General features: G+C 39.6%; 1 protein-coding gene across 1 annotated transcript in view; it reads left to right on the top strand.

Annotated features, from left to right (window-relative positions):
• The window catches only part of LOC124284157 (glutamate receptor ionotropic, NMDA 2B-like), a 103400-nt gene that overhangs the window by 12072 nt on the left and 81307 nt on the right, over nt 1-10021 (top strand). The window lies entirely within an intron of this gene.

The following is a 10021-nucleotide window of genomic DNA, read 5'->3' as shown; positions in this document are numbered from 1 at the left end:
AACAGAAAAACAATGTCAGACAAATTACAGTTTGCCATCTTTTCATTTTGTATTAAATAATAAATTTAGGACCAGCTATTTGGTACTTAGGAGCGGTGGGGCATCCCAGTGGCCAATTGTTCGCTCGTCACGTGGAGGACCCGTGTTCAATTCCCAACAATTTGTAAAACCCTTTTCTGGTGTACCCCGCCGTGATATTGCTGGAATATTGCTAAAACGAAACTCAAACATTTGGTAATCACGTCTGGAAAATACAATGTTCCTGTTTCCACTGCTCGTGTTTCATGTTTGACAATTCATATGTATGTAAGTCACGGAGGTTCGCTTTCCTAATACATCAAAGTCCATCTATTCCTGAATTTATATTCAGACACTTGACCTTTAATGTCGCTTTCAATTCTCCAATTCCCTTGGCTCGATATTTTCAATTTCATTTTCTAAAGTCAAATGTTTTCCATGGTAAACCAGAATCCCCGAACTATTTTCCTGTATAATGGAAATGTTTATGACGTGGGGAGCATAGCTGTCTTACTTCGAACACACTGATATATGCACTTCCCGCTGCGGCTGTCGAAGTTAACGAATTGTAGGATTGATACATTTCCAAAACGTACTTCTTGGCGTCTAAATCAGGTTGGAACATGTCCAATTCAACATCTTGTCTCCAACATGATTTAATAATGGACAAGATAAAACAATGTTTGAATTTAAGCAAAGTCAGCGGAATCCGACCTGGTTCGAGATGTGCATAATGAAGACGTCAAAAACTTTTAATGGTTCCCTTCACTCGAGTGTCTGTCTCTGTGCTTGCTGAGTTACAAATATTTTCATTGATGAGGATGCTCATAAACGGAGGGGGGGGGGGTAGCCTAGTGGTTAAAGCGTTCGCTCGTCACGCCAAAGGCCCGTGTTTGATTCCCCACATAAAGCCCATTTCTGGTGTCCCCCGCCGTGATATTGATACAACCATCCTCACTCACTCACTCACTCATAAACGGAGGTTTGAAAAGGTTTTAAGCCTATATACATGCACCTACGTGTATCAGTCTTTGGACAGTAGGTAGTTTACTACTGAGCCAATTTAGACGTAAGTGAAGGTCAAACCCACGATACTTTTTGCTTAAGAAACATCTACCGACCCTGACAAGTCTCAGCCAACCTCTGTCAACATCCACGAACATATTTTGAAACGATGATGATATTTTGCAAGGGTGGCAATTCAGTTAGTTACACAGGCAGCTGCGTCCTTTAGGTTGTGTATTTATGTTCATGTACCTGCAAACGTAAAAGCATAACACCAGGTGTTCGCGAAAGAAGGAGCAGGTCATGCATCAGCAACCATCATGACTGAAGGCGCTCAATTGATCCTTTAACGGTATACCTATAATCAATTAAATTCGCAAAGTGAGACAGTTTTCCGACTTCAGGTACATTTAAGCTAATCAGTATGTAGTGTAGGTAAATAACATTAGTCAGGGCCAGGAAACCGCTATGGTAGAACCGCCAAGGCAACCGTTTCTCGTCATCTGAAGATGCTTTGGTGCGCAGTCTTGAAATCTCAAAACAACCTTTGCGCTGATGAAACGCAAGTGTTTCAGTCGTTAGCACCTGTGTTACTTCTTCAGATGACAAGTTGTTTTGTTATTCTTCATGTTATTGCTCAGCTATTTAAAACAGTGACGCAAGGAAAAGATCAGGAACAAAAGAAACCCAATACGCTGGATACAGAGCAAGTTGGGTCTAACTCTCCATCTTAAGAAAGGTATTCCGGAGCTACGAGACAGACGCCAGGCATTTCCTACTTGTGTCGAGATATCACTCATTTGTAACACACCTGCAAACGAGCAGCACACGAAACTGGAGAATTTCTTTCTCATGCTTTATCTGATGTTGGTTAAAAAGTCAAAGTAAATTATCTGAGGCGTTCTATCTTGGAAGGTTGAAATGAGTTAGTAAAGATGATTGCATGATAGTAGATAGGTACTTGACATGCTTCTTAGAATATACTTTACCCGCCACTTTGGCATTAACAGTTATGGAAATAGCAGTATTCTTTACTAAGTAGGGCAGTTTGTACCAGACTTGTAAAAAATGACGTAATAAGAGACAGAAACATCCCAAAGATTCAGTCCCAGTTATATTTTCTCACACTGTTTCTAGTTCATTTCCGTGAATGTATGAATTATTTTTTCATGTGTGCTGGGAATATTTCACACGAGCATAGATATATAGACTCCTTGGGCGAGTGAGTCAATGAGTTGATTAACTGCCGTTTTGAAAAGCATTCCATGTAAACACTACTTATTGTGGGGTAATGCTTAAGTGATACAGGTCTAAGACCTCTTAGACGTTGGGTATGGTGCTGACACACCTAAAACCTACATATGGCGATCTTGGATTCGAACTCACGAAGGTTTCTGATGTGGGTGAAGGTGTATAAGTTCATTCAGGCTCTGGGTGTTATTGTTTTATACACATCTTCCCCGAGCTTGTTTCGAGTTTGCGTCAAGCCGAGTCTTAATGGATTAGAATGTGTGTAGAAACAATGTCATAAATAATTTGTAACCAGCGTAATTATGCATGCATAATGCTTTACCATTGGCGAACACCCGGTATCATTACAATTTCCATTCATAAAATGTTCACAGTCTTTTTCCCTTTATACCAAAAGGCAATTATTTCTTTCTGAATATAGTCCACAATGGGTATTCTTCTGCCCTGGCATTTCATATTGACGCATATTCTATACGTGAGTGCGCCTAAAAGAGATCGAAAACAAAACAAAAAACTCTATTTTGCATTGTGGTGCATTTACCTTTTGGTTATTGAGTATTAAACTACAAACATTACATGCAATGGTGCATGTACATGCACACTGTCACGAATGCATGGTTTCGTTTAATGATGTGTGAATAGTATTGTACATTTATTTTATTTTCCTCTCACAGATATATAAACATTGATGTATGTTACACTTGACGGTCCGTGTTAGAATTGATCTTCAGCAACCCATGCTTGTAATAACAGGATACCAACGGGATCGGGCTGTCAGAGACGCAGAGAGAGAGAGAGAGAGAGAGAGAGAGAGAGAGGGTGGGAGAGAGAGAGAGAGAGAGAGGGAGGGAGAGAGAGAGAGAGAGAGAGAGAGAGAGAGAGAGAGAGAGAGAGAGAGAGAGAGAGAGAGAGAGAGAGAGAGAGAGGGAGGAGGTCTTTAAGTGCTAACTATATTAAACAAGCCAAACATGGGGAATTAACATTCAAAAAGTAAGCCTGGTGAGTGCGGTGTTAAACAACAAACAAAACAAACCTGTAATTAGACTGAGTATATTGACATTAAAGTAATAATACACTAGGTCGATGGGAAATCACAGCAGTCTCATCTAATAATTAGCATCTTGTTGTATATACATATATAATTAAATTATCGCAGCATGTACACATTAGTTTCTATACATAGCTAGACTGTGTGGGGTCTCGTGTTAACCTAAGGTTGAGTCATTCAATAGTGTCATGAGTTGGTAAATACGACAAAACAAATTTGTCGGTTCTATTGACACGCCTAGCTTGGATCTATTCCAAGTTATTATATGTACTAAGTATGAAACGTCAATTTACACTTGTCAGGGGGGTACACAAAGTAAGTGATCAAGACATCTACTTGTCTGACTGCAGTGTTTATGGAAGGCGCTGAGTCTGAGTGGGAAAGATTGCTGACATTCTGTACTGGTGACTGGGTGCCCTTCTCTGAGTGTTAGACGCCCGGGCAGCTTGGGTGTATGTGTGCGCGCGCGCGCGTGTGTGTGTGTGTGCGTGCGTGCCTGTGTGTGCATGATTGTGTGTGCATCAGGGGGACTGAGTGCTACCATAACACAGTTTAACATGAACCACAATTGTAGACTCATTAAACAGACTCCAAGCCGGACATCATTCCACGTTTTATCGCCTAATGCCGGGCGCCAGGTAGCATATAAACAATTACCTTCATTTAACGTTTCTTAGTATGACGCCCTAAGAAGTAAACAACCGACCTCCCGTTCTCTAGTGCTTTATCCACTATACCAACGTGGTTCACAGTTCATGTACTTATTTACAGTTGTAACGAAGGTAACGTTGAGAAATAGCACGAATATTCATTAGCTTACTTAAACACACACGGTTGAAAATAAATCAGGTTACCCGTTTTAAGAATAACGAGGAAAAACTACCTGACTCATGCGTGAAATAGCCGAGACATCAAACGTATTAGTTATCCAGATGACGGACGAGTTTATTGCATGTTCATCGGAGAGAGTTTGGTGTATTTTACGATCCGGGTTGTATTTGCAGGAGGTACGTGGATGTGTATATCCTGTTCGTTGACAGAAACACTTCAAGGGCTATCACAGAGTCAATATAACTGTTCCAAGCTTCATGGCAATGTTTTCCCACCTGTTGGGTTGTTGAACACAGGTGTTGGGAAGCCCTTCTCTGTACAAACAGGCTGTCTAAACATCTTGTGGAGACGAGAGCGTTTGTAACTGCGATCCCTCCGAGCTGTTACAACACAACTCTGTCTCATGAAGTGATAGCTGTGGTCGATATTTTTAATCAATTTTAGAGCACTTCATAGAGGTTAGAAGTGTATACGGTTACGAAGTGTTGAATGAATATCGACAACTTTTCCGGTTCCAATCCCCGATTACACTGAAAGTGCGGTTTTCAAATGATTCTTCGGAGTCGAGAGTAAATAAAAAGATTGTATGTCCAACAGAACACAATTGTTCCATTTCAGATACCAACACTGTGATTCGTGATGTTTGTAAGTTCAAATTTGTATCGATTCAACTCTACAATCTGAAAGAGCATTATGTTGTGATAACTAAATTGATAATACTAAATCCATTTGACATGTTGATATCATCCCTAACCCTTCATTCCTAGATTATGTCTAATGTTAAAAGCTTCACACAACATCGGGAGAACACGTTCTCGTGTATGTTAATGTGAAGAAGTTGATTATCGGGTTATTATACGGTCCCTATTATCAGATATCTCACGCACATTGAAGAGAAGCGGCAATCGGTCTCACTCACTGAAAACACTCCGCACAGTATTACCAAGGCTTGAAGTGCTGATTGCTCACAGTCCAGAGTCCAGTCAAGGAGAAATGACATCTCCTCTAGATTTCACTATGTAAATCACACTCATTCGGGCAATGCTTCTCCTATTTCCTGCAATGCTAAACAGCTTTTCACTGACGTCCTATTGCGTTGCCAACAGAATAGTATTCACATACGGACTCCCCGAAAGGACACTGTAGTTGAATGTTGAATACCACTCCACATAGCCTCCCAGACCAAATACCTCAATCCCGTTGACATACTTATATTAGTGCCAGGATCTCCACACAACGGAGACCAAATTATTTGGTATGACATTTATTTAACTGGCATTAACTGACATTCCATTAATCCTGACTCGCCTACCCTACTTTTGACTGTGCGAATCTATGTATTGGACATAATCCTATAATCCGTTAACCAGGGAATTTCACTGGATTCAGATTCGTCTGTATGAATAAGATTCCGTTGTATATTTCACTGGGCGTATCTGAAGTTGCTCAAGCATAGGATAATGGTTTTACTTGAGTACGAGAATTGAATGGGTTTTATACGTCTTCTGTGAGCGTTCAGATTTGAATTGTGAGACTTAAACAAGGTAAATTCTATCAGTTATTTTGAATAAGGCCAGCAACAGTATGCTTATCACGCTTAAAGTATGAGGGAAAGACCGCGACAAATTTCATCAGGCGATTACACATTTCTTTTTTACAACCCCTGTCAGATCTGTTTGCCATGATGTTTCTGCTAACTTTTCTAGCGTGCGACTGGTCATTTATTTCAAGAATCCCACTAGTTTTTCACAATTAACAGAGAAATATTCCCGGAATGCTATTACAAAGGCGACTCTATAATCATGGCAATATTTACCTCACCGCAAGAGTATTGATTGGAATTTGCATTTTATCGGTTCTTTCAGATATAATGCTCTTCCTCATTGTCGCACAATGATTGTTAGTGACTTGCCGGTCAGCTACTATTTCCCAATGTGGTTCCTTGTAGAAATAAGGGGTTCTCGAGATGTCATCAGAGACTGACGCAGGGAATCGGAATGCAATACAGCGGAGCCTTGACAGGAACCACCGTCCAAGTATCGAATTCTTTGGCAGCCAAAGAAAATGCCATATTCCTTGGTGTCCCTTCCTTCAACTGATCGTTAGCGACTTTTCATTTAGATCTCTTTCGTGTTACATTTGTCTGAACTCTCACAATAGAACAAAAATGTTCCTCAGATGTCAACTGAAAAAATGGTCTTGAAAAGATCAAATTCGTTGTTCCAGTTCCAGGGCGCTTTGTAATTATTCATTGTTACAACCTTTTGGCTCGGTAGTCTAATTGAACACATCATCGTTGTACTTTATGTATGTGAACATTTGTAATTTTTCTCATTTTAAATGCCCTTTTTCACACGATCCAGATAACCGATTTTATGTTGAGTTATAAATGACACATTTGTTTGAAGATAATGTCCATTTCGCGTTAGCTGTGTCGGTATTAATAGACGAAAACACTTTTACTGTCTGAAGTAGCACGACACGATTAACACATTCAGCTTTGATACGCTAAGATCAATATCAAATGACGGTTACAGCATATAGAATAGTACCATTGAATTAATTGCTTTTTTATGGGTAATGTTTCATTTGACACACATAGCTTTCAAATAAGAAATATCGAACTGATTTGTCTCTCAAGATCAGTGCCGTATCTTGTTTGATTACGTCATCAGCGTAACGCTATAAATGATATCATTATACATCTCTGCGTGTAAAATTTAAAATGAAAAATTCAGAATTTTGATATTACAAATAGCATCACCCGTGGGTTATTTAAAACAGGAACTTCAACATTAAAAAAACTCAGCCAGTCATCCACCACTAATACCTTACAACATACAACATAATGTGATCTGTGCGTGATTTCGTTGTCCGCTGATGTTACTGTGAAGAAGTGTACAAAACAATCATTGAAGACATCTCTAATCGTTTTCGTCTTTCAAGAATTTAAGCGTTGTTGGTGTCATGTTCAAAATTTTCGGGTTCTTAAAAAAAGCGTTTATATTACAAAGTAAAACAAAGCTAAAAATCCAAAATCTTAAAAAATACTACATTCATCCTTTCTCAAAATATCCCGTCGTGAGAGTTGTATCTTTATGGAGCAAAAAAAAAAAACCCATCTAAAAGATTTCTTTTGTAGCCGTTCTGTATTCATCATAACGAACCATCAACCTCAAGTCGAATATTATGACAAGGCTGTAAATGAAGGAATTTGCCACAGTCTCCTAAATTTGATCCATCATATGATAGGAGGACGCTCTCTGGAGCCCCCCGACGTGAAGGAGTCAGCCTGACCTAGTCTTGTATACTGCATCCCACATTAAGATGTCATGTATGATCCGACTGATATGTTTGCCTCTTTTGCAAAAAATATCAATATTTAAGAAATCAACGATTCTATTACTTGGAGCTTATGCAAATAGAAAATTAGGAGCTCGGATATAAATTCCCCCTTGCCGTTTAAAAGATGTATTGGTGATAAGGATTTGTGGCTTTAGAACATCCCTAATTTTCCAGATGAGTTGCAGTTGTTTGATACAGTTACGGGAACAAAGGGTACTCGTGATTGAGGCATCATAGCTATGTGTCCATATTAATTGTTGAACAAGACGGATAGATGTCCAAGCGACCAATTGCGCCGTGGACGCTGCCCATGCAAATTGGTTGTAATTATGCATACGCGAATAACGGGAATGTGCCCTTGGGATTTGTGTTCAAACGAAATGCTCTGGGGTTGCACGGGATTGTTGTGATATTGTTAGTTTCGTTCAGGACGACGTGCTAATCACGTTGGAGTCTTCGCCTTGAGGAAACACAGCAACACTGCCCCTCTTCTGGTGGTTCTCGGTGCCAAACTATAAAGACCTGGTCATGATGGTTTGATCTTTAAGGAATAAACACCCCGTGAATTCTTTATTTATTCCAGCAGTGTATTTCTTGTAGCAGTGATTACACCGAGGAAGGTTTACAAGATGACAACGGGCTTTCACGCGTGCGAAAGTGAGGAAAGATTTAGTATTCTCATTTACTCAGCTTGATTCGGACTCATAAATTGACTCATGAATACGACATTTTCAGTGCTGTTAAGAAGAAGTGCCATTAACGATATCTGCAATTCTTCGTCATCTAATCGCTGAAGAGTGTAGAAGGAATTTTGTTAGCGACCAATTTTATGGTCAGTGCGCATCGTCACAGCGTGAAGTTTAATCCCTCAAAGGCAGTGTGCCCAATGGTAAACATCTCAATATGTTTCCTTTTCGGTAAAAAACCCACAGCACCGTACTCAAAGGATATTTCTTTAAAGTGAATGTCGGAAAGAAAGAATCCAATAATTCAATGGATTACATTTGAAACTTTGTACGCAGGCAAACATGATAACTTTCAACCTACACAGGATATTATCCACGAGTCCAGAAAAGGGCTGACACGATAAAGCGATATCTTCATTTGATTATTACGACTGAAAACGTTATTAATGCCAGTTGGAAGTATTGCAGTAACGTATGACGTCGCATTAACAGTTGTGTATGGTTTTGTCAGAGTGTACATTGTATGAGTGAGTGAGTTTAGTTTTACGCCGCTTTTAGCAATATTCCAGCAATATCACAGCAGGTGACACCAGAAACGGGCTTCATACATTGTACCCATGTGGAGAATCGAACCCGCAACTTTTTAACCACTAGGCTATCCCACCGCCCCTGATCACACATGTATGACTCCTCGGACTCATCTGTCATGCAGCCAAGAATTACGACCAACTGTCAATGCCATCTCTTTAAAAGAATTATGACATAAATGAATGATAAATTGAATCGTTCACTTCTCACACCGATATCTGGCTTCAATTACCAGCATGGGTACAACGTGTGAAGCTTCCTTCTGGTATCTCTAAATGAAGTATTGCTTGAATATTACGAAAACGACGTAAAACTTTGCTGGAAGCTACATGGCGCCATGCACAGGCACGTAGAATGAATATGTATGAAAAGGAGTGACTATTTTCAACACCTGTGTGGCAAGGGAACTTCTCAGCATGCGCAGTTATCACATAAACGTCATTTGTAATCTGCTGTATCTCCTACCGTGGCATCATTGTACAGAATACATGCTCCGCCTCTGCCGGGAATTCTGTGGATACTAAATCATGCTGCCACACACAAGGCTTAACTGTAGGGCTGGGTAATTTGTTGTCTGTAATGGCGTTCCATAGATACATCTAACAGAGGTCCATGATGGTGCTTCAAAGTCGTCTCGTGGTGTTACTACATATGCAGTAAATATTCCATAGACAAATATGCATTCCATGGGACACATTATATATATTTTATATATAATATTTTCTTAAATAGGAATTTATTCGATAATATTTTAATCTCTCTCTCTCTCTCTCTCTCTCTCTCTCTCTCTCTCTCTCTCTCTCTCTCTCTCTCTCTTCTTCTCTCTCTCTCTCTCTCTCTCTCTCTCTCTCTCTCTCTCTCTCTCTCTCTCTCTCTGTGCATCTCTACATGCATAGTATGTGTGTTTTATATTTACTTCTTATATATTTTGTAACGTTACGGAACTAGACATCGGAAAGTGGATACACCATGTACTTTTTGGCCAGCTGGTAAGTCTCATATTAGATTCATGTAAATTACTTACATATCCTTTCACGCCATGGGCCGTATAAGCAATTTGAAATTATTTTTGAAAATTTTTAATTGACTTTCAGCTCATACCGGACTTAACGGATCAGTCCTGGTACCGTTGAAATGGCAAAGTGATGTTATTTGTATAGAAAATAATTGCAGTTTAACGTATTGCAATAACGTATAACCTTAAGTTATATGTATAGATGTGCATGCATGTCAGAATGCGCATTGTATG

This window comes from Haliotis rubra, unplaced genomic scaffold (genome assembly GCF_003918875.1).
Source record: "Haliotis rubra isolate DU_JTF1 unplaced genomic scaffold, ASM391887v1 Scf33, whole genome shotgun sequence".
NCBI lineage: Eukaryota > Metazoa > Mollusca > Gastropoda > Lepetellida > Haliotidae > Haliotis > Haliotis rubra.
Note: the sequence above shows the minus strand (reverse complement) of the source record. Positions and strands in the feature narration are given on the sequence as shown.